This window comes from Gasterosteus aculeatus, chromosome 11 (assembly GCF_964276395.1).
Source record: "Gasterosteus aculeatus chromosome 11, fGasAcu3.hap1.1, whole genome shotgun sequence".
Lineage (NCBI taxonomy): Eukaryota > Metazoa > Chordata > Actinopteri > Perciformes > Gasterosteidae > Gasterosteus > Gasterosteus aculeatus.
The window spans coordinates 832507-860115 of NC_135699.1; the positions used below are offsets into that span (position 1 = coordinate 832507).

General features: G+C 40.5%; 32 non-coding genes across 32 annotated transcripts; all 32 read left to right on the top strand.

Moving 5' to 3' along the window:
• The first annotated feature begins 284 nt into the window (after positions 1-284).
• Positions 285-357, top strand: trnak-cuu (transfer RNA lysine (anticodon CUU)). The gene has a single exon. It is a non-coding gene; the product is annotated as a tRNA-Lys (tRNA).
• Positions 358-1162: 805 nt separating this feature from the next.
• On the top strand, positions 1163-1235 carry trnak-cuu (transfer RNA lysine (anticodon CUU)). Its single transcript has one exon. It is a non-coding gene; the product is annotated as a tRNA-Lys (tRNA).
• Positions 1236-2040: 805 nt separating this feature from the next.
• Positions 2041-2113, top strand: trnak-cuu (transfer RNA lysine (anticodon CUU)). Its single transcript has one exon. It is a non-coding gene; the product is annotated as a tRNA-Lys (tRNA).
• A 655-nt stretch (positions 2114-2768) lies between these two features.
• Positions 2769-2841, top strand: trnak-cuu (transfer RNA lysine (anticodon CUU)). The gene has a single exon. It is a non-coding gene; the product is annotated as a tRNA-Lys (tRNA).
• Positions 2842-4609: 1768 nt separating this feature from the next.
• Positions 4610-4682, top strand: trnak-cuu (transfer RNA lysine (anticodon CUU)). The gene has a single exon. It is a non-coding gene; the product is annotated as a tRNA-Lys (tRNA).
• A 547-nt stretch (positions 4683-5229) lies between these two features.
• Positions 5230-5302, top strand: trnak-cuu (transfer RNA lysine (anticodon CUU)). The gene has a single exon. It is a non-coding gene; the product is annotated as a tRNA-Lys (tRNA).
• A 1024-nt stretch (positions 5303-6326) lies between these two features.
• On the top strand, positions 6327-6399 carry trnak-cuu (transfer RNA lysine (anticodon CUU)). Its single transcript has one exon. It is a non-coding gene; the product is annotated as a tRNA-Lys (tRNA).
• Positions 6400-6875: 476 nt separating this feature from the next.
• Positions 6876-6948, top strand: trnak-cuu (transfer RNA lysine (anticodon CUU)). The gene has a single exon. It is a non-coding gene; the product is annotated as a tRNA-Lys (tRNA).
• Positions 6949-7748: 800 nt separating this feature from the next.
• trnak-cuu (transfer RNA lysine (anticodon CUU)) lies at positions 7749-7821 on the top strand. Its single transcript has one exon. It is a non-coding gene; the product is annotated as a tRNA-Lys (tRNA).
• Positions 7822-8771: 950 nt separating this feature from the next.
• trnak-cuu (transfer RNA lysine (anticodon CUU)) lies at positions 8772-8844 on the top strand. Its single transcript has one exon. It is a non-coding gene; the product is annotated as a tRNA-Lys (tRNA).
• An 805-nt stretch (positions 8845-9649) lies between these two features.
• On the top strand, positions 9650-9722 carry trnak-cuu (transfer RNA lysine (anticodon CUU)). The gene has a single exon. It is a non-coding gene; the product is annotated as a tRNA-Lys (tRNA).
• An 805-nt stretch (positions 9723-10527) lies between these two features.
• On the top strand, positions 10528-10600 carry trnak-cuu (transfer RNA lysine (anticodon CUU)). The gene has a single exon. It is a non-coding gene; the product is annotated as a tRNA-Lys (tRNA).
• Positions 10601-11370: 770 nt separating this feature from the next.
• trnak-cuu (transfer RNA lysine (anticodon CUU)) lies at positions 11371-11443 on the top strand. The gene has a single exon. It is a non-coding gene; the product is annotated as a tRNA-Lys (tRNA).
• An 805-nt stretch (positions 11444-12248) lies between these two features.
• trnak-cuu (transfer RNA lysine (anticodon CUU)) lies at positions 12249-12321 on the top strand. The gene has a single exon. It is a non-coding gene; the product is annotated as a tRNA-Lys (tRNA).
• An 805-nt stretch (positions 12322-13126) lies between these two features.
• Positions 13127-13199, top strand: trnak-cuu (transfer RNA lysine (anticodon CUU)). The gene has a single exon. It is a non-coding gene; the product is annotated as a tRNA-Lys (tRNA).
• Positions 13200-14004: 805 nt separating this feature from the next.
• trnak-cuu (transfer RNA lysine (anticodon CUU)) lies at positions 14005-14077 on the top strand. The gene has a single exon. It is a non-coding gene; the product is annotated as a tRNA-Lys (tRNA).
• An 805-nt stretch (positions 14078-14882) lies between these two features.
• On the top strand, positions 14883-14955 carry trnak-cuu (transfer RNA lysine (anticodon CUU)). Its single transcript has one exon. It is a non-coding gene; the product is annotated as a tRNA-Lys (tRNA).
• An 805-nt stretch (positions 14956-15760) lies between these two features.
• Positions 15761-15833, top strand: trnak-cuu (transfer RNA lysine (anticodon CUU)). Its single transcript has one exon. It is a non-coding gene; the product is annotated as a tRNA-Lys (tRNA).
• An 805-nt stretch (positions 15834-16638) lies between these two features.
• trnak-cuu (transfer RNA lysine (anticodon CUU)) lies at positions 16639-16711 on the top strand. The gene has a single exon. It is a non-coding gene; the product is annotated as a tRNA-Lys (tRNA).
• A 770-nt stretch (positions 16712-17481) lies between these two features.
• trnak-cuu (transfer RNA lysine (anticodon CUU)) lies at positions 17482-17554 on the top strand. Its single transcript has one exon. It is a non-coding gene; the product is annotated as a tRNA-Lys (tRNA).
• Positions 17555-18359: 805 nt separating this feature from the next.
• Positions 18360-18432, top strand: trnak-cuu (transfer RNA lysine (anticodon CUU)). Its single transcript has one exon. It is a non-coding gene; the product is annotated as a tRNA-Lys (tRNA).
• An 805-nt stretch (positions 18433-19237) lies between these two features.
• Positions 19238-19310, top strand: trnak-cuu (transfer RNA lysine (anticodon CUU)). Its single transcript has one exon. It is a non-coding gene; the product is annotated as a tRNA-Lys (tRNA).
• Positions 19311-20080: 770 nt separating this feature from the next.
• Positions 20081-20153, top strand: trnak-cuu (transfer RNA lysine (anticodon CUU)). Its single transcript has one exon. It is a non-coding gene; the product is annotated as a tRNA-Lys (tRNA).
• An 805-nt stretch (positions 20154-20958) lies between these two features.
• On the top strand, positions 20959-21031 carry trnak-cuu (transfer RNA lysine (anticodon CUU)). The gene has a single exon. It is a non-coding gene; the product is annotated as a tRNA-Lys (tRNA).
• An 805-nt stretch (positions 21032-21836) lies between these two features.
• On the top strand, positions 21837-21909 carry trnak-cuu (transfer RNA lysine (anticodon CUU)). Its single transcript has one exon. It is a non-coding gene; the product is annotated as a tRNA-Lys (tRNA).
• A 770-nt stretch (positions 21910-22679) lies between these two features.
• On the top strand, positions 22680-22752 carry trnak-cuu (transfer RNA lysine (anticodon CUU)). The gene has a single exon. It is a non-coding gene; the product is annotated as a tRNA-Lys (tRNA).
• Positions 22753-23447: 695 nt separating this feature from the next.
• On the top strand, positions 23448-23520 carry trnak-cuu (transfer RNA lysine (anticodon CUU)). Its single transcript has one exon. It is a non-coding gene; the product is annotated as a tRNA-Lys (tRNA).
• Positions 23521-24366: 846 nt separating this feature from the next.
• Positions 24367-24439, top strand: trnak-cuu (transfer RNA lysine (anticodon CUU)). The gene has a single exon. It is a non-coding gene; the product is annotated as a tRNA-Lys (tRNA).
• An 846-nt stretch (positions 24440-25285) lies between these two features.
• Positions 25286-25358, top strand: trnak-cuu (transfer RNA lysine (anticodon CUU)). Its single transcript has one exon. It is a non-coding gene; the product is annotated as a tRNA-Lys (tRNA).
• A 549-nt stretch (positions 25359-25907) lies between these two features.
• On the top strand, positions 25908-25980 carry trnak-cuu (transfer RNA lysine (anticodon CUU)). The gene has a single exon. It is a non-coding gene; the product is annotated as a tRNA-Lys (tRNA).
• Positions 25981-26529: 549 nt separating this feature from the next.
• On the top strand, positions 26530-26602 carry trnak-cuu (transfer RNA lysine (anticodon CUU)). Its single transcript has one exon. It is a non-coding gene; the product is annotated as a tRNA-Lys (tRNA).
• A 549-nt stretch (positions 26603-27151) lies between these two features.
• trnak-cuu (transfer RNA lysine (anticodon CUU)) lies at positions 27152-27224 on the top strand. The gene has a single exon. It is a non-coding gene; the product is annotated as a tRNA-Lys (tRNA).
• The last annotated feature ends 385 nt before the right edge of the window (positions 27225-27609 follow it).

The following is a 27609-nucleotide window of genomic DNA, read 5'->3' on the forward strand; positions in this document are numbered from 1 at the left end:
AGAGAGAATTGCAGTATTTCAGAAGAAATGGGTTGGCATCGGCTTTCGTATTCATGTAATAAGAGCAAATAACGAAAATGAACAGTCAAGAGAAACTATGCTGTAGTGCCAGAGAGAATTGCAGTATTTCACAAGAAATGGGTTGGCATCGGCTTTCGTATTCATGTAATAAGAGCAAATAACGAAAATGAACAGTCAAGAGAAACTATGCTGTAGTGCCAGAGAGAATTGCAGTATTTCACAAGAAATGGGTTGGGTCCGTCCACGATGGGAAACGTCAGAGTGCCCGGCTAGCTCAGTCGGTAGAGCATGAGACTCTTAATCTGAGGGTCGTGGGTTCGAGCCCCACGTTGGGCGTCATCACTCTATTTGGGAAGGACGAATGGGATGTTGGACCGCTGAAGGAAAACATCAAAATCCATTCTCTATGTGCATTCACATAATCCTTGTTCTTGCAAAGTATGTGCAGGCCCACTTTTAAATTCGGAGGATTTCATGGATATTTTGAGAACTTTTTGTGACGCTAGTTGCTAACCAGTTTAATCCAATAACAGAACAGAAATCCATTCTCTATGTGCCTTCACATAATCCTTGTTCTTGCAAAGTATGTGCAGGCCCACTTTTAAATTCGGAGGGTTTCATGGATATTTTGAGAACTTTTTGTGACGCTAGTTGCTAACCAGTTTAATCCAATAACTTCACGCCACATGAAAACGGGTCACGATTCTTAAAAACTTCTTGTGCTGGTATAAAAGTAGGTACCTACATATGGAAGACGAAACTAATGAAGTTCAAAAAGAATCTTGTCCGCCACAAAATTTCCTTCCAGTGTAAATACCAAGTTATTAGTTTTAGCTACCTTTCGTTTTTTTATTCGGGTAAAAATTGACCTTTTTAAGTCCCTCCTTTCATATTTTCGGCTTTCTTATTCATGTAATAAGAGCAAATAACGAAAATGAACAGTCAAGAGAAACTATGCTGTAGTGCCAGAGAGAATTGCAGTATTTCAGAAGAAATGGGTTGGCATCGGCTTTCGTATTCATGTAATAAGAGCAAATAACGAAAATGAACAGTCAAGAGAAACTATGCTGTAGTGCCAGAGAGAATTGCAGTATTTCAGAAGAAATGGGTTGGGTCCGTCCACGATGGGAAACGTCAGAGTGCCCGGCTAGCTCAGTCGGTAGAGCATGAGACTCTTAATCTCAGGGTCGTGGGTTCGAGCCCCACGTTGGGCGTCATCACTCTATTTGGGAAGGACGAATGGGATGTTGGACCGCTGAAGGAAAACATCAAAATCCATTCTCTATGTGCATTCACATAATCCTTGTTCTTGCAAAGTATGTGCAGGCCCACTTTTAAATTCGGAGGATTTCATGGATATTTTGAGAACTTTTTGTGACGCTAGTTGCTAACCAGTTTAATCCAATAACAGAACAGAAATCCATTCTCTATGTGCCTTCACATAATCCTTGTTCTTGCAAAGTATGTGCAGGCCCACTTTTAAATTCGGAGGGTTTCATGGATATTTTGAGAACTTTTTGTGACGCTAGTTGCTAACCAGTTTAATCCAATAACTTCACGCCACATGAAAACGGGTCACGATTCTTAAAAACTTCTTGTGCTGGTATAAAAGTAGGTACCTACATATGGAAGACGAAACTAATGAAGTTCAAAAAGAATCTTGTCCGCCACAAAATTTCCTTCCAGTGTAAATACCAAGTTATTAGTTTTAGCTACCTTTCGTTTTTTTATTCGGGTAAAAATTGACCTTTTTAAGTCCCTCCTTTCATATTTTCGGCTTTCTTATTCATGTAATAAGAGCAAATAACGAAAATGAACAGTCAAGAGAAACTATGCTGTAGTGCCAGAGAGAATTGCAGTATTTCAGAAGAAATGGGTTGGCATCGGCTTTCGTATTCATGTAATAAGAGCAAATAACGAAAATGAACAGTCAAGAGAAACTATGCTGTAGTGCCAGAGAGAATTGCAGTATTTCAGAAGAAATGGGTTGGGTCCGTCCACGATGGGAAACGTCAGAGTGCCCGGCTAGCTCAGTCGGTAGAGCATGAGACTCTTAATCTCAGGGTCGTGGGTTCGAGCCCCACGTTGGGCGTCATCACTCTATTTGGGAAGGACGAATGGGATGTTGGACCGCTGAAGGAAAACATCAAAATCCATTCTCTATGTGCATTCACATAATCCTTGTTCTTGCAAAGTATTTGCAGGCCCACTTTTAAATTCGGAGGATTTCATGGATATTTTGAGAACTTTTTGTGACGCTTGTTGCTAACCAGTTTAATCCAATAACTTCACGCCACATGAAAACGGGTCACGATTCTTAAGAACTTCTTATGCTTGTATAAAAGTAGGTACCTACATATGGAAGACGAAACTAATGAAGTTCAAAAAGAATCTTGTCCGCCACAAAATTTCCTTCCAGTGTAAATACCAAGTTATTAGTTTTAGCTACCTTTCGTTTTTTTATTCGGGTAAAATTGACCTTTTTAAGTCCCTCCTTTCATATTTCCGGCTTTCGTATTCATGTAATAAGAGCAAATAACGGAAATGAACAGAGAAGAGAAACTGCTGTGGTGCCAGAGAGAATTGCAGTATTTCAGAAGAAATGGGTTGGCATCGGCTTTCGTATTCATGTAATATGAGCAAATAACGGAAATGAACAATGAAGAGAAACTGCTGTAGTGCCAGAGAGAATTGCAGTATTTCAGAAGAAATGGGTTGGGTCCGTCCACGATGGGAAACGTCAGAATGCCAGGCTAGCTCAGTCGGTAGAGCATGAGACTCTTAATCTCAGGGTCGTGGGTTCGAGCCCCACGTTGGGCGTCATCACTCTATTTGGAAAGGACGAATGGGATGTTGGACTGCTGAAGGAAAACATCAAAATCCATTCTCTATGTGCCTTCACATAATCCTTGTTCTTGCAAAGTATGTGCAGGCCCACTTTTAAATTCGGAGGGTTTCATGGATATTTTGAAAACTTTTTGTGACGCTAGTTGCTAACCAGTTTAATCCAATAACTTCACGCCACATGAAAACGTCCTACCTCGTCCTACCTCGATGGCCGCACCTACCGGGTAACCTGGCGAGGATCTGTGTCGGAACCGTGTCCTCTTACTACTGGAGTTCCTCAGGGTTCCGTGCTGGGTCCCCTCCTGTTTTAGCTTTACACCAACTCTCTTGGCGCTGTCATTCGCTCGCATGGCTTCTCTTACCACAGCTATGCCGATGACACCCAACTAATTCTCTCCTTCCCTCACTCGGACACCCAGGTGGCGGCTCGGATCTCTGCCTGTCTAACTGACATCTCTCAGTGGATGTCCGCCCACCATCTGAAAATCAACCCCGACAAGACTGAACTACTTCTCTTTCCCGGAAAAGACTCGCTTACCCAGGACCTGACAGTCAACTTTGGAAACTCTGTGCTAACGCCCACTTCGACTGCTAAGAACCTCGGCGTCACACTCGACAACCAACTCTCCCTGACTCCCAACATCACTGCGACAACGCGATCCTGTAGATACACGCTCTACAACATCAGGAGAATACGTCCCCTTCTCACTCAGAAGGCAGCGCAGGTACTGATTCAGGCTCTTGTCATCTCCCGCCTGGACTACTGCAACTCCCTCCTGGCAGGTCTCCCTGCCACCGCCATTCGACCTCTGCAGCTCATTCAGAATGCAGCAGCTCGACTGGTCTTCAACCTTCCGAAATTCTCCCACACTACTCCACTCCTCCGCTCTCTTCACTGGCTACCTGTGGCCGCCCGCATCCAGTTCAAAACACTGGTGCTCACGTACCATGCTGTGAATGGATCGGGTCCAGCTTACATCCAGGACATGGTCAAACCCTACATCCCAACCCGCACTCTCCGCTCTGCATCTGCAAAACTACTCGTCCCTCCCTCACTGAGAGCAAAACACTCGACTAGGTCTCGACTCTTCGCTGTCCTTGCGCCGAAATGGTGGAACGCGCTCTCTGAAGACATCAGGACCGCAGAGAGCCTTCACATCTTCCGCCGCAAACTAAAGACACACCTCTTCAGACTCTACCTCGACTAAAGACTAACAAATTGTAGCACTTAAATTGTACTTGTGACGTCACTCATCTATAGCAAATTGTAAATTCGCTTATTTGAGGAAATTGCACTTTCTTGTTTCTTGTTCTCCTGAGTTTGTACCCTATGGTTGAATGCACTTATTGTAAGTCGCTTTGGATAAAAGCGTCAGCTAAATGACATGTAATGTAATGTAAAAACGGGTCACGATTCTTAAAAACTTCTTATGCTGGTATAAAAGTAGGTACCTACATATGGAAGACGAAACTAATAAAGTTCAAAAAGAATCTTGTCCGCCACAAAATTTCCTTCCAGTGTAAATACCAAGTTATTAGTTTTAGCTACCTTTCGTTTTTTTATTCGGGTAAAATTGACCTTTTTAAGCCCCTCCTTTCATATTTTCGGCTTTCTTATTCATGTAATATGAGCAAATAACGGAAATGAACAATGAAGAGAAACTATGCTGTAGTGCCAGAGAGAATTGCAGTATTTCAGAAGAAATGGGTTGGGTCCGTCCACGACGGGAAACGTCAGAGTGCCCGGCTAGCTCAGTCGGTAGAGCATGAGACTCTTAATCTCAGGGTCGTGGGTTCGAGCCCCACGTTGGGCGTCATCACTCTATTTGGAAAGGACGAATGGGATGTTGGACTGCTGAAGGAAAACATCAAAATCCATTCTCTATGTGCCTTCACATAATCCTTGTTCTTGCAAAGTATGTGCAGGCCCACTTTTAAATTCGGAGGGTTTCATGGATATTTTGAAAACTTTTTGTGACGCTAGTTGCTAACCAGTTTAATCCAATAACTTCACGCCACATGAAAACGGGTCACGATTCTTAAAAATTTCTTGTGCTGGTATAAAAGTAGGTACCTACATATGGAAGACGAAACTAATGAAGTTCAAAAAGAATCTTGTCCGCCACAAAATTTACTTCCAGTGTAAATACCAAGTTATTAGTTTTAGCTACCTTTCGTTTTTTTATTCGGGTAAAATTGACCTTTTTAAGTCCCTCCTTTCATATTTCCGGCTTTCGTATTCATGTAATAAGAGCAAATAACGGAAATGAACAGAGAAGAGAAACTGCTGTGGTGCCAGAGAGAATTGCAGTATTTCAGAAGAAATGGGTTGGGTCCGTCCACGATGGGAAACGTCAGCGTGCCCGGCTAGCTCAGTCGGTAGAGCATGAGACTCTTAATCTCAGGGTCGTGGGTTCGAGCCCCACGTTGGGCGTCATCACTCTATTTGGAAAGGACGAATGGGATGTTGGACCGCTGAAGGAAAACATCAAAATCCATTCTCTATGTGCCTTCACATAATCCTTGTTCTTGCAAAGTATGTGCAGGCCCACTTTTAAATTCGGAGGATTTCATGGATATTTTGAGAACTTTTTGTGACGCTAGTTGCTAACCAGTTTAATCCAATAACAGAACAGAAATCCATTCTCTATGTGCCTTCACATAATCCTTGTTCTTGCAAAGTATGTGCAGGCCCACTTTTAAATTCGGAGGGTTTCATGGATATTTTGAAAACTTTTTGTGACGCTAGTTGCTAACCAGTTTAATCCAATAACTTCACGCCACATGAAAACGGGTCACGATTCTTAAAAACTTCTTATGCTGGTATAAAAGTAGGTACCTACATATGGAAGACGAAACTAATAAAGTTCAAAAAGAATCTTGTCCGCCACAAAATTTCCTTCCAGTGTAAATACCAAGTTATTAGTTTTAGCTACCTTTCGTTTTTTTATACGGGTAAAATTGACCTTTTTAAGTCCCTCCTTTCATATTTCCCGCTTTCGTATTCATGTAATGAGAGCAAATAACGGAAATGAACAGAGAAGAGAAACTATGCTGTGGTGCCAGAGAGAATTGCAGTATTTCAGAAGAAATGGGTTGGCATCGGCTTTCGTATTCATGTAATAAGAGCAAATAACGAAAATGAACAGTCAAGAGAAACTATGCTGTAGTGCCAGAGAGAATTGCAGTATTTCAGAAGAAATGGGTTGGCATCGGCTTTCGTATTCATTTAATAAGAGCAAATAACGAAAATGAACAGTCAAGAGAAACTATGCTGTAGTGCCAGAGAGAATTGCAGTATTTCAGAAGAAATGGGTTGGCATCGGCTTTTGTATTCATGTAATAAGAGCAAATAACGGAAATGAACAGTGAAGAGAAACTATGCTGTAGTGCCAGAGAGAATTGCAGTATTTCAAAAGAAATGGGTTGGGTCCGTCCACGACGGGAAACGTCAGAGTGCCCGGCTAGCTCAGTCGGTAGAGCATGAGACTCTTAATCTCAGGGTCGTGGGTTCGAGCCCCACGTTGGGCCAAAAAGAATCTTGTCCGCCACAAAATTTCCTTCCAGTGTAAATACCAAGTTATTAGTTTTAGCTACCTTTCGTTTTTTTATTCGGGTAAAATTGACCTTTTTAAGTCCCTCCTTTCATATTTCCGGCTTTCGTATTCATGTAATAAGAGCAAATAACGGAAATGAACAGAGAAGAGAAACTGCTGTGGTGCCAGAGAGAATTGCAGTATTTCAGAAGAAATGGGTTGGCATCGGCTTTCGTATTCATGTAATAAGAGCAAATAACGAAAATGAACAGTCAAGAGAAACTATGCTGTAGTGCCAGAGAGAATTGCAGTATTTCAGAAGAAATGGGTTGGCATCGGCTTTCGTATTCATGTAATAAGAGCAAATAACGAAAATGAACAGTCAAGAGAAACTATGCTGTAGTGCCAGAGAGAATTGCAGTATTTCACAAGAAATGGGTTGGGTCCGTCCACGATGGGAAACGTCAGAGTGCCCGGCTAGCTCAGTCGGTAGAGCATGAGACTCTTAATCTCAGGGTCGTGGGTTCGAGCGCCACGTTGGGCGTCATCACTCTATTTGGGAAGGACGAATGGGATGTTGGACCGCTGAAGGAAAACATCAAAATCCATTCTCTATGTGCATTCACATAATCCTTGTTCTTGCAAAGTATGTGCAGGCCCACTTTTAAATTCGGAGGATTTCATGGATATTTTGAGAACTTTTTGTGACGCTAGTTGCTAACCAGTTTAATCCAATAACAGAACAGAAATCCATTCTCTATGTGCCTTCACATAATCCTTGTTCTTGCAAAGTATGTGCAGGCCCACTTTTAAATTCGGAGGGTTTCATGGATATTTTGAGAACTTTTTGTGACGCTAGTTGCTAACCAGTTTAATCCAATAACTTCACGCCACATGAAAACGGGTCACGATTCTTAAAAACTTCTTATGCTGGTATAAAAGTAGGTACCTACATATGGAAGACGAAACTAATGAAGTTCAAAAAGAATCTTGTCCGCCACAAAATTTCCTTCCAGTGTAAATACCAAGTTATTAGTTTTAGCTACCTTTCGTTTTTTTATTCGGGTAAAATTGACCTTTTTAAGTCCCTCCTTTCATATTTCCGGCTTTCGTATTCATGTAATAAGAGCAAATAACGGAAATGAACAGAGAAGAGAAACTGCTGTGGTGCCAGAGAGAATTGCAGTATTTCAGAAGAAATGGGTTGGCATCGGCTTTCGTATTCATGTAATAAGAGCAAATAACGGAAATGAACAGAGAAGAGAAACTGCTGTGGTGCCAGAGAGAATTGCAGTATTTCAGAAGAAATGGGTTGGGTCCGTCCACGATGGGAAACGTCAGAGTGCCCGGCTAGCTCAGTCGGTAGAGCATGAGACTCTTAATCTCAGGGTCGTGGGTTCGAGCCCCACGTTGGGCGTCATCACTCTATTTGGGAAGGACGAATGGGATGTTGGACCGCTGAAGGAAAACATCAAAATCCATTCTCTATGTGCATTCACATAATCCTTGTTCTTGCAAAGTATGTGCAGGCCCACTTTTAAATTCGGAGGATTTCATGGATATTTTGAGAACTTTTTGTGACGCTAGTTGCTAACCAGTTTAATCCAATAACAGAACAGAAATCCATTCTCTATGTGCCTTCACATAATCCTTGTTCTTGCAAAGTATGTGCAGGCCCACTTTTAAATTCGGAGGATTTCATGGATATTTTGAGAACTTTTTGTGACGCTAGTTGCTAACCAGTTTAATCCAATAACAGAACAGAAATCCATTCTCTATGTGCCTTCACATAATCCTTGTTCTTGCAAAGTATGTGCAGGCCCACTTTTAAATTCGGAGGATTTCATGGATATTTTGAGAACTTTTTGTGACGCTAGTTGCTAACCAGTTTAATCCAATAACTTCACGCCACATGAAAACGGGTCACGATTCTTAAAAACTTCTTATGCTTGTATAAAAGTAGGTACCTACATATGGAAGACGAAACTAATGAAGTTCAAAAAGAATCTTGTCCGCCACAAAATTTCCTTCCAGTGTGAATACCAAGTTATTAGTTTTAGCTACCTTTCGTTTTTTTATTCGGGTAAAAATTGACCTTTTTAAGTCCCTCCTTTCATATTTTCGGCTTTCTTATTCATGTAATAAGAGCAAATAACGAAAATGAACAGTCAAGAGAAACTATGCTGTAGTGCCAGAGAGAATTGCAGTATTTCAGAAGAAATGGGTTGGCATCGGCTTTCGTATTCATGTAATAAGAGCAAATAACGAAAATGAACAGTCAAGAGAAACTATGCTGTAGTGCCAGAGAGAATTGCAGTATTTCACAAGAAATGGGTTGGGTCCGTCCACGATGGGAAACGTCAGAGTGCCCGGCTAGCTCAGTCGGTAGAGCATGAGACTCTTAATCTCAGGGTCGTGGGTTCGAGCCCCACGTTGGGCGTCATCACTCTATTTGGGAAGGACGAATGGGATGTTGGACCGCTGAAGGAAAACATCAAAATCCATTCTCTATGTGCATTCACATAATCCTTCTTCTTGCAAAGTATGTGCAGGCCCACTTTTAAATTCGGAGGATTTCATGGATATTTTGAGAACTTTTTGTGACGCTAGTTGCTAACCAGTTTAATCCAATAACAGAACAGAAATCCATTCTCTATGTGCCTTCACATAATCCTTGTTCTTGCAAAGTATGTGCAGGCCCACTTTTAAATTCGGAGGGTTTCATGGATATTTTGAGAACTTTTTGTGACGCTAGTTGCTAACCAGTTTAATCCAATAACTTCACGCCACATGAAAACGGGTCACGATTCTTAAAAACTTCTTATGCTGGTATAAAAGTAGGTACCTACATATGGAAGACGAAACTAATGAAGTTCAAAAAGAATCTTGTCCGCCACAAAATTTCCTTCCAGTGTAAATACCAAGTTATTAGTTTTAGCTACCTTTCGTTTTTTTATTCGGGTAAAAATTGACCTTTTTAAGTCCCTCCTTTCATATTTTCGGCTTTCTTATTCATGTAATAAGAGCAAATAACGAAAATGAACAGTCAAGAGAAACTATGCTGTAGTGCCAGAGAGAATTGCAGTATTTCAGAAGAAATGGGTTGGCATCGGCTTTCGTATTCATGTAATAAGAGCAAATAACGAAAATGAACAGTCAAGAGAAACTATGCTGTAGTGCCAGAGAGAATTGCAGTATTTCACAAGAAATGGGTTGGGTCCGTCCACGATGGGAAACGTCAGAGTGCCCGGCTAGCTCAGTCGGTAGAGCATGAGACTCTTAATCTCAGGGTCGTGGGTTCGAGCCCCACGTTGGGCGTCATCACTCTATTTGGGAAGGACGAATGGGATGTTGGACCGCTGAAGGAAAACATCAAAATCCATTCTCTATGTGCATTCACATAATCCTTGTTCTTGCAAAGTATGTGCAGGCCCACTTTTAAATTCGGAGGATTTCATGGATATTTTGAGAACTTTTTGTGACGCTAGTTGCTAACCAGTTTAATCCAATAACAGAACAGAAATCCATTCTCTATGTGCCTTCACATAATCCTTGTTCTTGCAAAGTATGTGCAGGCCCACTTTTAAATTCGGAGGGTTTCATGGATATTTTGAGAACTTTTTGTGACGCTAGTTGCTAACCAGTTTAATCCAATAACTTCACGCCACATGAAAACGGGTCACGATTCTTAAAAACTTCTTATGCTGGTATAAAAGTAGGTACCTACATATGGAAGACGAAACTAATGAAGTTCAAAAAGAATCTTGTCCGCCACAAAATTTCCTTCCAGTGTAAATACCAAGTTATTAGTTTTAGCTACCTTTCGTTTTTTTATTCGGGTAAAAATTGACCTTTTTAAGTCCCTCCTTTCATATTTTCGGCTTTCTTATTCATGTAATAAGAGCAAATAACGAAAATGAACAGTCAAGAGAAACTATGCTGTAGTGCCAGAGAGAATTGCAGTATTTCAGAAGAAATGGGTTGGCATCGGCTTTCGTATTCATGTAATAAGAGCAAATAACGAAAATGAACAGTCAAGAGAAACTATGCTGTAGTGCCAGAGAGAATTGCAGTATTTCAGAAGAAATGGGTTGGGTCCGTCCACGATGGGAGACGTCAGAGTGCCCGGCTAGCTCAGTCGGTAGAGCATGAGACTCTTAATCTCAGGGTCGTGGGTTCGAGCCCCACGTTGGGCGTCATCACTCTATTTGGGAAGGACGAATGGGATGTTGGACCGCTGAAGGAAAACATCAAAATCCATTCTCTATGTGCATTCACATAATCCTTGTTCTTGCAAAGTATGTGCAGGCCCACTTTTAAATTCGGAGGATTTCATGGATATTTTGAGAACTTTTTGTGACGCTAGTTGCTAACCAGTTTAATCCAATAACTTCACGCCACATGAAAACGGGTCACGATTCTTAAAAACTTCTTATGCTGGTATAAAAGTAGGTACCTACATATGGAAGACGAAACTAATGAAGTTCAAAAAGAATCTTGTCCGCCACAAAATTTCCTTCCAGTGTAAATACCAAGTTATTAGTTTTAGCTACCTTTCGTTTTTTTATTCGGGTAAAAATTGACCTTTTTAAGTCCCTCCTTTCATATTTTCGGCTTTCTTATTCATGTAATAAGAGCAAATAACGAAAATGAACAGTCAAGAGAAACTATGCTGTAGTGCCAGAGAGAATTGCAGTATTTCAGAAGAAATGGGTTGGCATCGGCTTTCGTATTCATGTAATAAGAGCAAATAACGAAAATGAACAGTCAAGAGAAACTATGCTGTAGTGCCAGAGAGAATTGCAGTATTTCAGAAGAAATGGGTTGGCATCGTCTTTCGTATTCATGTAATAAGAGCAAATAACGAAAATGAACAGTCAAGAGAAACTATGCTGTAGTGCCAGAGAGAATTGCAGTATTTCAGAAGAAATGGGTTGGGTCCGTCCACGATGGGAAACGTCAGAGTGCCCGGCTAGCTCAGTCGGTAGAGCATGAGACTCTTAATCTCAGGGTCGTGGGTTCGAGCCCCACGTTGGGCGTCATCACTCTATTTGGGAAGGACGAATGGGATGTTGGACCGCTGAAGGAAAACATCAAAATCCATTCTCTATGTGCATTCACATAATCCTTGTTCTTGCAAAGTATGTGCAGGCCCACTTTTAAATTCGGAGGATTTCATGGATATTTTGAGAACTTTTTGTGACGCTAGTTGCTAACCAGTTTAATCCAATAACAGAACAGAAATCCATTCTCTATGTGCCTTCACATAATCCTTGTTCTTGCAAAGTATGTGCAGGCCCACTTTTAAATTCGGAGGGTTTCATGGATATTTTGAGAACTTTTTGTGACGCTAGTTGCTAACCAGTTTAATCCAATAACTTCACGCCACATGAAAACGGGTCACGATTCTTAAAAACTTCTTATGCTGGTATAAAAGTAGGTACCTACATATGGAAGACGAAACTAATGAAGTTCAAAAAGAATCTTGTCCGCCACAAAATTTCCTTCCAGTGTAAATACCAAGTTATTAGTTTTAGCTACCTTTCGTTTTTTTATTCGGGTAAAAATTGACCTTTTTAAGTCCCTCCTTTCATATTTTCGGCTTTCTTATTCATGTAATAAGAGCAAATAACGAAAATGAACAGTCAAGAGAAACTATGCTGTAGTGCCAGAGAGAATTGCAGTATTTCAGAAGAAATGGGTTGGCATCGGCTTTCGTATTCATGTAATAAGAGCAAATAACGAAAATGAACAGTCAAGAGAAACTATGCTGTAGTGCCAGAGAGAATTGCAGTATTTCAGAAGAAATGGGTTGGGTCCGTCCACGATGGGAAACGTCAGAGTGCCCGGCTAGCTCAGTCGGTAGAGCATGAGACTCTTAATCTCAGGGTCGTGGGTTTGAGCCCCACGTTGGGCGTCATCACTCTATTTGGGAAGGACGAATGGGATGTTGGACCGCTGAAGGAAAACATCAAAATCCATTCTCTATGTGCATTCACATAATCCTTGTTCTTGCAAAGTATGTGCAGGCCCACTTTTAAATTCGGAGGATTTCATGGATATTTTGAGAACTTTTTGTGACGCTAGTTGCTAACCAGTTTAATCCTATAACAGAACAGAAATCCATTCTCTATGTGCCTTCACATAATCCTTGTTCTTGCAAAGTATGTGCAGGCCCACTTTTAAATTCGGAGGATTTCATGGATATTTTGAGAACTTTTTGTGACGCTAGTTGCTAACCAGTTTAATCCAATAACTTCACGCCACATGAAAACGGGTCACGATTCTTAAAAACTTCTTATGCTTGTATAAAAGTAGGTACCTACATATGGAAGACGAAACTAATGAAGTTCAAAAAGAATCTTGTCCGCCACAAAATTTCCTTCCAGTGTAAATACCAAGTTATTAGTTTTAGCTACCTTTCGTTTTTTTATTCGGGTAAAAATTGACCTTCTTAAGTCCCTCCTTTCATATTTTCGGCTTTCGTATTCATGTAATAAGAGCAAATAACGAAAATGAACAGTCAAGAGAAACTATGCTGTAGTGCCAGAGAGAATTGCAGTATTTCAGAAGAAATGGGTTGGCATCGGCTTTCGTATTCATGTAATAAGAGCAAATAACGAAAATGAACAGTCAAGAGAAACTATGCTGTAGTGCCAGAGAGAATTGCAGTATTTCAGAAGAAATGGGTTGGGTCCGTCCACGATGGGAAACGTCAGAGTGCCCGGCTAGCTCAGTCGGTAGAGCATGAGACTCTTAATCTCAGGGTCGTGGGTTCGAGCCCCACGTTGGGCGTCATCACTCTATTTGGGAAGGACGAATGGGATGTTGGACCGCTGAAGGAAAACATCAAAATCCATTCTCTATGTGCATTCACATAATCCTTGTTCTTGCAAAGTTTGTGCAGGCCCACTTTTAAATTCGGAGGATTTCATGGATATTTTGAGAACTTTTTGTGACGCTAGTTGCTAACCAGTTTAATCCAATAACAGAACAGAAATCCATTCTCTATGTGCCTTCACATAATCCTTGTTCTTGCAAAGTATGTGCAGGCCCACTTTTAAATTCGGAGGGTTTCATGGATATTTTGAGAACTTTTTGTGACGCTAGTTGCTAACCAGTTTAATCCAATAACTTCACGCCACATGAAAACGGGTCACGATTCTTAAAAACTTCTTATGCTGGTATAAAAGTAGGTACCTACATATGGAAGACGAAACTAATGAAGTTCAAAAAGAATCTTGTCCGCCACAAAATTTCCTTCCAGTGTAAATACCAAGTTATTAGTTTTAGCTACCTTTCGTTTTTTTATTCGGGTAAAAATTGACCTTTTTAAGTCCCTCCTTTCATATTTTCGGCTTTCTTATTCATGTAATAAGAGCAAATAACGAAAATGAACAGTCAAGAGAAACTATGCTGTAGTGCCAGAGAGAATTGCAGTATTTCAGAAGAAATGGGTTGGCATCGGCTTTCGTATTCATGTAATAAGAGCAAATAACGAAAATGAACAGTCAAGAGAAACTATGCTGTAGTGCCAGAGAGAATTGCAGTATTTCAGAAGAAATGGGTTGGGTCCGTCCACGATGGGAAACGTCAGAGTGCCCGGCTAGCTCAGTCGGTAGAGCATGAGACTCTTAATCTCAGGGTCGTGGGTTTGAGCCCCACGTTGGGCGTCATCACTCTATTTGGGAAGGACGAATGGGATGTTGGACCGCTGAAGGAAAACATCAAAATCCATTCTCTATGTGCATTCACATAATCCTTGTTCTTGCAAAGTATGTGCAGGCCCACTTTTAAATTCGGAGGATTTCATGGATATTTTGAGAACTTTTTGTGACGCTAGTTGCTAACCAGTTTAATCCAATAACAGAACAGAAATCCATTCTCTATGTGCCTTCACATAATCCTTGTTCTTGCAAAGTATGTGCAGGCCCACTTTTAAATTCGGAGGATTTCATGGATATTTTGAGAACTTTTTGTGACGCTAGTTGCTAACCAGTTTAATCCAATAACTTCACGCCACATGAAAACGGGTCACGATTCTTAAAAACTTCTTATGCTTGTATAAAAGTAGGTACCTACATATGGAAGACGAAACTAATGAAGTTCAAAAAGAATCTTGTCCGCCACAAAATTTCCTTCCAGTGTAAATACCAAGTTATTAGTTTTAGCTACCTTTCGTTTTTTTATTCGGGTAAAAATTGACCTTTTTAAGTCCCTCCTTTCATATTTTCGGCTTTCTTATTCATGTAATAAGAGCAAATAACGAAAATGAACAGTCAAGAGAAACTATGCTGTAGTGCCAGAGAGAATTGCAGTATTTCAGAAGAAATGGGTTGGCATCGGCTTTCGTATTCATGTAATAAGAGCAAATAACGAAAATGAACAGTCAAGAGAAACTATGCTGTAGTGCCAGAGAGAATTGCAGTATTTCAGAAGAAATGGGTTGGGTCCGTCCACGATGGGAAACGTCAGAGTGCCCGGCTAGCTCAGTCGGTAGAGCATGAGACTCTTAATCTCAGGGTCGTGGGTTCGAGCCCCACGTTGGGCGTCATCACTCTATTTGGGAAGGACGAATGGGATGTTGGACCGCTGAAGGAAAACATCAAAATCCATTCTCTATGTGCATTCACATAATCCTTGTTCTTGCAAAGTATGTGCAGGCCCACTTTTAAATTCGGAGGATTTCATGGATATTTTGAGAACTTTTTGTGACGCTAGTTGCTAACCAGTTTAATCCAATAACAGAACAGAAATCCATTCTCTATGTGCCTTCACATAATCCTTGTTCTTGCAAATTATGTGCAGGCCCACTTTTAAATTCGGAGGGTTTCATGGATATTTTGAGAACTTTTTGTGACGCTAGTTGCTAACCAGTTTAATCCAATAACTCCACGCCACATGAAAACGGGTCACGATTCTTAAAAACTTCTTATGCTGGTATAAAAGTAGGTACCTACATATGGAAGACGAAACTAATGAAGTTCAAAAAGAATCTTGTCCGCCACAAAATTTCCTTCCAGTGTAAATACCAAGTTATTAGTTTTAGCTACCTTTCGTTTTTTTATTCGGGTAAAAATTGACCTTTTTAAGTCCCTCCTTTCATATTTTCGGCTTTCTTATTCATGTAATAAGAGCAAATAACGAAAATGAACAGTCAAGAGAAACTATGCTGTAGTGCCAGAGAGAATTGCAGTATTTCAGAAGAAATGGGTTGGCATCGGCTTTCGTATTCATGTAATAAGAGCAAATAACGAAAATGAACAGTCAAGAGAAACTATGCTGTAGTGCCAGAGAGAATTGCAGTATTTCAGAAGAAATGGGTTGGGTCCGTCCACGATGGGAAACGTCAGAGTGCCCGGCTAGCTCAGTCGGTAGAGCATGAGACTCTTAATCTCAGGGTCGTGGGTTCGAGCCCCACGTTGGGCGTCATCACTCTATTTGGGAAGGACGAATGGGATGTTGGACCGCTGAAGGAAAACATCAAAATCCATTCTCTATGTGCATTCACATAATCCTTGTTCTTGCAAAGTATGTGCAGGCCCACTTTTAAATTCGGAGGATTTCATGGATATTTTGAGAACTTTTTGTGACGCTAGTTGCTAACCAGTTTAATCCAATAACAGAACAGAAATCCATTCTCTATGTGCCTTCACATAATCCTTGTTCTTGCAAATTATGTGCAGGCCCACTTTTAAATTCGGAGGGTTTCATGGATATTTTGAGAACTTTTTGTGACGCTAGTTGCTAACCAGTTTAATCCAATAACTCCACGCCACATGAAAACGGGTCACGATTCTTAAAAACTTCTTATGCTGGTATAAAAGTAGGTACCTACATATGGAAGACGAAACTAATGAAGTTCAAAAAGAATCTTGTCCGCCACAAAATTTCCTTCCAGTGTAAATACCAAGTTATTAGTTTTAGCTACCTTTCGTTTTTTTATTCGGGTAAAAATTGACCTTTTTAAGTCCCTCCTTTCATATTTTCGGCTTTCTTATTCATGTAATAAGAGCAAATAACGAAAATGAACAGTCAAGAGAAACTATGCTGTAGTGCCAGAGAGAATTGCAGTATTTCAGAAGAAATGGGTTGGCATCGGCTTTCGTATTCATGTAATAAGAGCAAATAACGGAAATGAACAGTGAAGAGAAACTATGCTGTAGTGCCAGAGAGAATTGCAGTATTTCAGAAGAAATGGGTTGGGTCCGTCCACGACGGGAAACGTCAGAGTGCCCGGCTAGCTCAGTCGGTAGAGCATGAGACTCTTAATCTCAGGGTCGTGGGTTCGAGCCCCACGTTGGGCGTCATCACTCTATTTGGAAAGGACGAATGGGATGTTGGACTGCTGAAGGAAAACATCAAAATCCATTCTCTATGTGCCTTCACATAATCCTTGTTCTTGCAAAGTATGTGCAGGCCCACTTTTAAATTCGGAGGGTTTCATCGATATTTTGAAAACTTTTTGTGACGCTAGTTGCTAACCAGTTTAATCCAATAACTTCACGCCACATGAAAACGGGTCACGATTCTTAAAAACTTCTTATGCTGGTATAAAAGTAGGTACCTACATATGGAAGACGAAACTAATGAAGTTCAAAAAGAATCTTGTCCGCCACAAAATTTCCTTCCAGTGTAAATACCAAGTTATTAGTTTTAGCTACCTTTCGTTTTTTTATTCGGGTAAAAATTGACCTTTTTAAGTCCCTCCTTTCATATTTTCGGCTTTCTTATTCATGTAATAAGAGCAAATAACGAAAATGAACAGTCAAGAGAAACTATGCTGTAGTGCCAGAGAGAATTGCAGTATTTCAGAAGAAATGGGTTGGCATCGGCTTTCGTATTCATGTAATAAGAGCAAATAACGAAAATGAACAGTCAAGAGAAACTATGCTGTAGTGCCAGAGAGAATTGCAGTATTTCAGAAGAAATGGGTTGGCATCGGCTTTCGTATTCATGTAATAAGAGCAAATAACGAAAATGAACAGTCAAGAGAAACTATGCTGTAGTGCCAGAGAGAATTGCAGTATTTCAGAAGAAATGGGTTGGGTCCGTCCACGATGGGAAACGTCAGAGTGCCCGGCTAGCTCAGTCGGTAGAGCATGAGACTCTTAATCTCAGGGTCGTGGGTTCGAGCCCCACGTTGGGCGTCATCACTCTATTTGGGAAGGACGAATGGGATGTTGGACCGCTGAAGGAAAACATCAAAATCCATTCTCTATGTGCATTCACATAATCCTTGTTCTTGCAAAGTATGTGCAGGCCCACTTTTAAATTCGGAGGATTTCATGGATATTTTGAGAACTTTTTGTGACGCTAGTTGCTAACCAGTTTAATCCAATAACAGAACAGAAATCCATTCTCTATGTGCCTTCACATAATCCTTGTTCTTGCAAATTATGTGCAGGCCCACTTTTAAATTCGGAGGGTTTCATGGATATTTTGAGAACTTTTTGTGACGCTAGTTGCTAACCAGTTTAATCCAATAACTCCACGCCACATGAAAACGGGTCACGATTCTTAAAAACTTCTTATGCTGGTATAAAAGTAGGTACCTACATATGGAAGACGAAACTAATGAAGTTCAAAAAGAATCTTGTCCGCCACAAAATTTCCTTCCAGTGTAAATACCAAGTTATTAGTTTTAGCTACCTTTCGTTTTTTTATTCGGGTAAAAATTGACCTTTTTAAGTCCCTCCTTTCATATTTTCGGCTTTCTTATTCATGTAATAAGAGCAAATAACGAAAATGAACAGTCAAGAGAAACTATGCTGTAGTGCCAGAGAGAATTGCAGTATTTCAGAAGAAATGGGTTGGCATCGGCTTTCGTATTCATGTAATAAGAGCAAATAACGAAAATGAACAGTCAAGAGAAACTATGCTGTAGTGCCAGAGAGAATTGCAGTATTTCAGAAGAAATGGGTTGGGTCCGTCCACGATGGGAAACGTCAGAGTGCCCGGCTAGCTCAGTCGGTAGAGCATGAGACTCTTAATCTCAGGGTCGTGGGTTCGAGCCCCACGTTGGGCGTCATCACTCTATTTGGGAAGGACGAATGGGATGTTGGACCGCTGAAGGAAAACATCAAAATCCATTCTCTATGTGCATTCACATAATCCTTGTTCTTGCAAAGTATGTGCAGGCCCACTTTTAAATTCGGAGGATTTCATGGATATTTTGAGAACTTTTTGTGACGCTAGTTGCTAACCAGTTTAATCCAATAACAGAACAGAAATCCATTCTCTATGTGCCTTCACATAATCCTTGTTCTTGCAAATTATGTGCAGGCCCACTTTTAAATTCGGAGGGTTTCATGGATATTTTGAGAACTTTTTGTGACGCTAGTTGCTAACCAGTTTAATCCAATAACTCCACGCCACATGAAAACGGGTCACGATTCTTAAAAACTTCTTATGCTGGTATAAAAGTAGGTACCTACATATGGAAGACGAAACTAATGAAGTTCAAAAAGAATCTTGTCCGCCACAAAATTTCCTTCCAGTGTAAATACCAAGTTATTAGTTTTAGCTACCTTTCGTTTTTTTATTCGGGTAAAAATTGACCTTTTTAAGTCCCTCCTTTCATATTTTCGGCTTTCTTATTCATGTAATAAGAGCAAATAACGAAAATGAACAGTCAAGAGAAACTATGCTGTAGTGCCAGAGAGAATTGCAGTATTTCAGAAGAAATGGGTTGGCATCGGCTTTCGTATTCATGTAATAAGAGCAAATAACGGAAATGAACAGTGAAGAGAAACTATGCTGTAGTGCCAGAGAGAATTGCAGTATTTCAGAAGAAATGGGTTGGGTCCGTCCACGACGGGAAACGTCAGAGTGCCCGGCTAGCTCAGTCGGTAGAGCATGAGACTCTTAATCTCAGGGTCGTGGGTTCGAGCCCCACGTTGGGCGTCATCACTCTATTTGGAAAGGACGAATGGGATGTTGGACTGCTGAAGGAAAACATCAAAATCCATTCTCTATGTGCCTTCACATAATCCTTGTTCTTGCAAAGTATGTGCAGGCCCACTTTTAAATTCGGAGGGTTTCATCGATATTTTGAAAACTTTTTGTGACGCTAGTTGCTAACCAGTTTAATCCAATAACTTCACGCCACATGAAAACGGGTCACGATTCTTAAAAACTTCTTATGCTGGTATAAAAGTAGGTACCTACATATGGAAGACGAAACTAATGAAGTTCAAAAAGAATCTTGTCCGCCACAAAATTTCCTTCCAGTGTAAATACCAAGTTATTAGTTTTAGCTACCTTTCGTTTTTTTATTCGGGTAAAAATTGACCTTTTTAAGTCCCTCCTTTCATATTTTCGGCTTTCTTATTCATGTAATAAGAGCAAATAACGAAAATGAACAGTCAAGAGAAACTATGCTGTAGTGCCAGAGAGAATTGCAGTATTTCAGAAGAAATGGGTTGGCATCGGCTTTCGTATTCATGTAATAAGAGCAAATAACGAAAATGAACAGTCAAGAGAAACTATGCTGTAGTGCCAGAGAGAATTGCAGTATTTCAGAAGAAATGGGTTGGCATCGGCTTTCGTATTCATGTAATAAGAGCAAATAACGAAAATGAACAGTCAAGAGAAACTATGCTGTAGTGCCAGAGAGAATTGCAGTATTTCAGAAGAAATGGGTTGGGTCCGTCCACGATGGGAAACGTCAGAGTGCCCGGCTAGCTCAGTCGGTAGAGCATGAGACTCTTAATCTCAGGGTCGTGGGTTCGAGCCCCACGTTGGGCGTCATCACTCTATTTGGGAAGGACGAATGGGATGTTGGACCGCTGAAGGAAAACATCAAAATCCATTCTCTATGTGCATTCACATAATCCTTGTTCTTGCAAAGTATGTGCAGGCCCACTTTTAAATTCGGAGGATTTCATGGATATTTTGAGAACTTTTTGTGACGCTAGTTGCTAACCAGTTTAATCCAATAACAGAACAGAAATCCATTCTCTATGTGCCTTCACATAATCCTTGTTCTTGCAAAGTATGTGCAGGCCCACTTTTAAATTCGGAGGGTTTCATGGATATTTTGAGAACTTTTTGTGACGCTAGTTGCTAACCAGTTTAATCCAATAACTTCACGCCACATGAAAACGGGTCACGATTCTTAAAAACTTCTTATGCTGGTATAAAAGTAGGTACCTACATATGGAAGACGAAACTAATGAAGTTCAAAAAGAATCTTGTCCGCCACAAAATTTCCTTCCAGTGTAAATACCAAGTTATTAGTTTTAGCTACCTTTCGTTTTTTTATTCGGGTAAAAATTGACCTTTTTAAGTCCCTCCTTTCATATTTTCGGCTTTCTTATTCATGTAATAAGAGCAAATAACGAAAATGAACAGTCAAGAGAAACTATGCTGTAGTGCCAGAGAGAATTGCAGTATTTCAGAAGAAATGGGTTGGCATCGGCTTTCGTATTCATGTAATAAGAGCAAATAACGAAAATGAACAGTCAAGAGAAACTATGCTGTAGTGCCAGAGAGAATTGCAGTATTTCAGAAGAAATGGGTTGGGTCCGTCCACGATGGGAAACGTCAGAGTGCCCGGCTAGCTCAGTCGGTAGAGCATGAGACTCTTAATCTCAGGGTCGTGGGTTTGAGCCCCACGTTGGGCGTCATCACTCTATTTGGGAAGGACGAATGGGATGTTGGACCGCTGAAGGAAAACATCAAAATCCATTCTCTATGTGCATTCACATAATCCTTGTTCTTGCAAAGTATGTGCAGGCCCACTTTTAAATTCGGAGGATTTCATGGATATTTTGAGAACTTTTTGTGACGCTAGTTGCTAACCAGTTTAATCCAATAACAGAACAGAAATCCATTCTCTATGTGCCTTCACATAATCCTTGTTCTTGCAAATTATGTGCAGGCCCACTTTTAAATTCGGAGGGTTTCATGGATATTTTGAGAACTTTTTGTGACGCTAGTTGCTAACCAGTTTAATCCAATAACTCCACGCCACATGAAAACGGGTCACGATTCTTAAAAACTTCTTATGCTGGTATAAAAGTAGGTACCTACATATGGAAGACGAAACTAATGAAGTTCAAAAAGAATCTTGTCCGCCACAAAATTTCCTTCCAGTGTAAATACCAAGTTATTAGTTTTAGCTACCTTTCGTTTTTTTATTCGGGTAAAAATTGACCTTTTTAAGTCCCTCCTTTCATATTTTCGGCTTTCTTATTCATGTAATAAGAGCAAATAACGAAAATGAACAGTCAAGAGAAACTATGCTGTAGTGCCAGAGAGAATTGCAGTATTTCAGAAGAAATGGGTTGGCATCGGCTTTCGTATTCATGTAATAAGAGCAAATAACGGAAATGAACAGTGAAGAGAAACTATGCTGTAGTGCCAGAGAGAATTGCAGTATTTCAGAAGAAATGGGTTGGGTCCGTCCACGACGGGAAACGTCAGAGTGCCCGGCTAGCTCAGTCGGTAGAGCATGAGACTCTTAATCTCAGGGTCGTGGGTTCGAGCCCCACGTTGGGCGTCATCACTCTATTTGGAAAGGACGAATGGGATGTTGGACTGCTGAAGGAAAACATCAAAATCCATTCTCTATGTGCCTTCACATAATCCTTGTTCTTGCAAAGTATGTGCAGGCCCACTTTTAAATTCGGAGGGTTTCATCGATATTTTGAAAACTTTTTGTGCTGCTAGTTGCTAACCAGTTTAATCCAATAACTTCACGCCACATGAAAACGGGTCACGATTCTTAAAAACTTCTTATGCTGGTATAAAAGTAGGTACCTACATATGGAAGACGAAACTAATGAAGTTCAAAAAGAATCTTGTCCGCCACAAAATTTCCTTCCAGTGTAAATACCAAGTTATTAGTTTTAGCTACCTTTCGTTTTTTTATTCGGGTAAAAATTGACCTTTTTAAGTCCCTCCTTTCATATTTTCGGCTTTCTTATTCATGTAACAAGAGCAAATAACGAAAATGAACAGTCAAGAGAAACTATGCTGTAGTGCCAGAGAGAATTGCAGTATTTCAGAAGAAATGGGTTGGCATCGGCTTTCTTATTCATGTAATAAGAGCAAATAACGAAAATGAACAGTCAAGAGAAACTATGCTGTAGTGCCAGAGAGAATTGCAGTATTTCAGAAGAAATGGGTTGGCATCGGCTTTCGTATTCATGTAATAAGAGCAAATAACGAAAATGAACAGTCAAGAGAAACTATGCTGTAGTGCCAGAGAGAATTGCAGTATTTCAGAAGAAATGGGTTGGGTCCGTCCACGATGGGAAACGTCAGAGTGCCCGGCTAGCTCAGTCGGTAGAGCATGAGACTCTTAATCTCAGGGTCGTGGGTTCGAGCCCCACGTTGGGCGTCATCACTCTATTTGGGAAGGACGAATGGGATGTTGGACCGCTGAAGGAAAACATCAAAATCCATTCTCTATGTGCATTCACATAATCCTTGTTCTTGCAAAGTATGTGCAGGCCCACTTTTAAATTCGGAGGATTTCATGGATATTTTGAGAACTTTTTGTGACGCTAGTTGCTAACCAGTTTAATCCAATAACAGAACAGAAATCCATTCTCTATGTGCCTTCACATAATCCTTGTTCTTGCAAAGTATGTGCAGGCCCACTTTTAAATTCGGAGGATTTCATGGATATTTTGAGAACTTTTTGTGACGCTAGTTGCTAACCAGTTTAATCCAATAACTTCACGCCACATGAAAACGGGTCACGATTCTTAAAAACTTCTTATGCTTGTATAAAAGTAGGTACCTACATATGGAAGACGAAACTAATGAAGTTCAAAAAGAATCTTGTCCGCCACAAAATTTCCTTCCAGTGTAAATACCAAGTTATTAGTTTTAGCTACCTTTCGTTTTTTTATTCGGGTAAAAATTGACCTTTTTAAGTCCCTCCTTTCATATTTTCGGCTTTCTTATTCATGTAATAAGAGCAAATAACGAAAATGAACAGTCAAGAGAAACTATGCTGTAGTGCCAGAGAGAATTGCAGTATTTCAGAAGAAATGGGTTGGGTCCGTCCACGATGGGAAACGTCAGAGTGCCCGGCTAGCTCAGTCGGTAGAGTATGAGACTCTTAATCTCAGGGTCGTGGGTTCGAGCCCCACGTTGGGCGTCATCACTCTATTTGGAAAGGACGAATGGGATGTTGGACTGCTGAAGGAAAACATCAAAATCCATTCTCTATGTGCCTTCACATAATCCTTGTTCTTGCAAAGTATGTGCAGGCCCACTTTTAAATTCAGAGGATTTCATGTATATTTTGAGAACTTTTTGTGACGCTAGTTGCTAACCAGTTTAATCCAATAACAGAACAGAAATCCATTCTCCAGTATATATATACAGTCATTTCAGTCGGTAGAGCATGAGACTCTTAATCTCAGGGTCGTGGGTTCGAGCCCCACGTTGGGCGTCATCACTCTATTTGGAAAGGACGAATGGGATGTTGGACTGCTGAAGGAAAACATCAAAATCCATTCTCTATGTGCCTTCACATAATCCTTGTTCTTGCAAAGTATGTGCAGGCCCACTTTTAAATTCGGAGGGTTTCATGGATATTTTGAAAACTTTTTGTGACGCTAGTTGCTAACCAGTTTAATCCAATAACTTCACGCCACATGAAAACGGGTCACGATTCTTAAAAACTTCTTATGCTGGTATAAAAGTAGGTACCTACATATGGAAGACGAAACTAATAAAGTTCAAAAAGAATCTTGTCCGCCACAAAATTTCCTTCCAGTGTAAATACCAAGTTATTAGTTTTAGCTACCTTTCGTTTTTTTATTCGGGTAAAATTGACCTTTTTAAGCCCCTCCTTTCATATTTTCGGCTTTCTTATTCATGTAATATGAGCAAATAACGGAAATGAACAATGAAGAGAAACTATGCTGTAGTGCCAGAGAGAATTGCAGTATTTCAGAAGAAATGGGTTGGGTCCGTCCACGACGGGAAACGTCAGAGTGCCCGGCTAGCTCAGTCGGTAGAGCATGAGACTCTTAATCTCAGGGTCGTGGGTTCGAGCCCCACGTTGGGCGTCATCACTCTATTTGGAAAGGACGAATGGGATGTTGGACTGCTGAAGGAAAACATCAAAATCCATTCTCTATGTGCCTTCACATAATCCTTGTTCTTGCAAAGTATGTGCAGGCCCACTTTTAAATTCAGAGGATTTCATGTATATTTTGAGAACTTTTTGTGACGCTAGTTGCTAACCAGTTTAATCCAATAACAGAACAGAAATCCATTCTCCAGTATATATATACAGTCATTTCAGTCGGTAGAGCATGAGACTCTTAATCTCAGGGTCGTGGGTTCGAGCCCCACGTTGGGCGTCATCACTCTATTTGGAAAGGACGAATGGGATGTTGGACTGCTGAAGGAAAACATCAAAATCCATTCTCTATGTGCCTTCACATAATCCTTGTTCTTGCAAAGTATGTGCAGGCCCACTTTTAAATTCGGAGGGTTTCATGGATATTTTGAAAACTTTTTGTGACGCTAGTTGCTAACCAGTTTAATCCAATAACTTCACGCCACATGAAAACGGGTCACGATTCTTAAAAACTTCTTATGCTGGTATAAAAGTAGGTACCTACATATGGAAGACGAAACTAATAAAGTTCAAAAAGAATCTTGTCCGCCACAAAATTTCCTTCCAGTGTAAATACCAAGTTATTAGTTTTAGCTACCTTTCGTTTTTTTATTCGGGTAAAATTGACCTTTTTAAGCCCCTCCTTTCATATTTTCGGCTTTCTTATTCATGTAATATGAGCAAATAACAGAAATGAACAATGAAGAGAAACTATGCTGTAGTGCCAGAGAGAATTGCAGTATTTCAGAAGAAATGGGTTGGGTCCGTCCACGACGGGAAACGTCAGAGTGCCCGGCTAGCTCAGTCGGTAGAGCATGAGACTCTTAATCTCAGGGTCGTGGGTTCGAGCCCCACGTTGGGCGTCATCACTCTATTTGGAAAGGACGAATGGGATGTTGGACTGCTGAAGGAAAACATCAAAGTCCATTCTCTATGTGCCTTCACATAATCCTTGTTCTTGCAAAGTATGTGCAGGCCCACTTTTAAATTCGGAGGGTTTCATGGATATTTTGAAAACTTTTTGTGACGCTAGTTGCTAACCAGTTTAATCCAATAACTTCACGCCACATGAAAACGGGTCACGATTCTTAAAAACTTCTTATGCTGGTATAAAAGTAGGTACCTACATATGGAAGACGAAACTAATGAAGTTCAAAAAGAATCTTGTCCGCCACAAAATTTCCTTCCAGTGTAAATACCAAGTTATTAGTTTTAGCTACCTTTCGTTTTTTTATTCGGGTAAAATTGACCTTTTTAAGCCCCTCCTTTCATATTTTCGGCTTTCTTATTCATGTAATAAGAGCAAATAACGGAAATGAACAGTGAAGAGAAACTATGCTGTAGTGCCAGAGAGAATTGCAGTATTTCAGAAGAAATGGGTTGGGTCCGTCCACGACGGGAAACGTCAGAGTGCCCGGCTAGCTCAGTCGGTAGAGCATGAGACTCTTAATCTCAGGGTCGTGGGTTCGAGCCCCACGTTGGGCGTCATCACTCTATTTGCAAAGGACGAATGGGATGTTGGACTGCTGAAGGAAAACATCAAAATCCATTCTCTATGTGCCTTCACATAATCCTTGTTCTTGCAAAGTATGTGCAGGCCCACTTTTAAATTCGGAGGGTTTCATGGATATTTTGAAAACTTTTTGTGACGCTAGTTGCTAACCAGTTTAATCCAATAACTTCACGCCACATGAAAACGGGTCACGATTCTTAAAAACTTCTTATGCTGGTATAAAAGTAGGTACCTACATATGGAAGACGAAACTAATGAAGTTCAAAAAGAATCTTGTCCGCCACAAAATTTCCTTCCAGTGTAAATACCAAGTTATTAGTTTTAGCTACCTTTCATTTTTTTATTCGGGTAAAATTGACCTTTTTAAGCCCCTCCTTTCATATTTTCGGCTTTCTTATTCATGTAATAAGAGCAAATAACGGAAATGAACAGTGAAGAGAAACTATGCTGTAGTGCCAGAGAGAATTGCAGTATTTCAGAAGAAATGGGTTGGGTCCGTCCACGATGGGAAAAGTCAGAGTGCCCGGCTAGCTCAGTCGGTAGAGCATGAGACTCTTGATCTCAGGGTCGTGGGTTCGAGCCCCACGTTGGGTGTCATCACTCTATTTGGAAAGGACGAATGGGATGTTGGACTGCTGAAGGAAAACATCAAAATCCATTCTCTATGTGCCTTCACATAATCCTTGTTCTTGCAAAGTATGTGCAGGCCCACTTTTAAATTCGGAGGGTTTCATGGATATTTTGAAAACTTTTTGTGACGCTAGTTGCTAACCAGTTTAATCCAATAACTTCACGCCACATGAAAACGGGTCACGATTCTTAAAAACTTCTTATGCTGGTATAAAAGTAGGTACCTACATATGGAAGACGAAACTAATGAAGTTCAAAAAGAATCTTGTCCGCCACAAAATTTCCTTCCAGTGTAAATACCAAGTTATTAGTTTTAGCTACCTTTCATTTTTTTATTCGGGTAAAATTGACCTTTTTAAGCCCCTCCTTTCATATTTTCGGCTTTCTTATTCATGTAATAAGAGCAAATAACGGAAATGAACAGTGAAGAGAAACTATGCTGTAGTGCCAGAGAGAATTGCAGTATTTCAGAAGAAATGGGTTGGGTCCGTCCACGATGGGAAAAGTCAGAGTGCCCGGCTAGCTCAGTCGGTAGAGCATGAGACTCTTGATCTCAGGGTCGTGGGTTCGAGCCCCACGTTGGGCGTCATCACTCTATTTGGAAAGGACGAATGGGATGTTGGACTGCTGAAGGAAAACATCAAAATCCATTCTCTATGTGCCTTCACATAATCCTTGTTCTTGCAAAGTATGTGCAGGCCCACTTTTAAATTCGGAGGGTTTCATGGATATTTTGAAAACTTTTTGTGACGCTAGTTGCTAACCAGTTTAATCCAATAACTTCACGCCACATGAAAACGGGTCACGATTCTTAAAAACTTCTTATGCTGGTATAAAAGTAGGTACCTACATATGGAAGACGAAACTAATGAAGTTCAAAAAGAATCTTGTCCGCCACAAAATTTCCTTCCAGTGTAAATACCAAGTTATTAGTTTTAGCTACCTTTCATTTTTTTATTCGGGTAAAATTG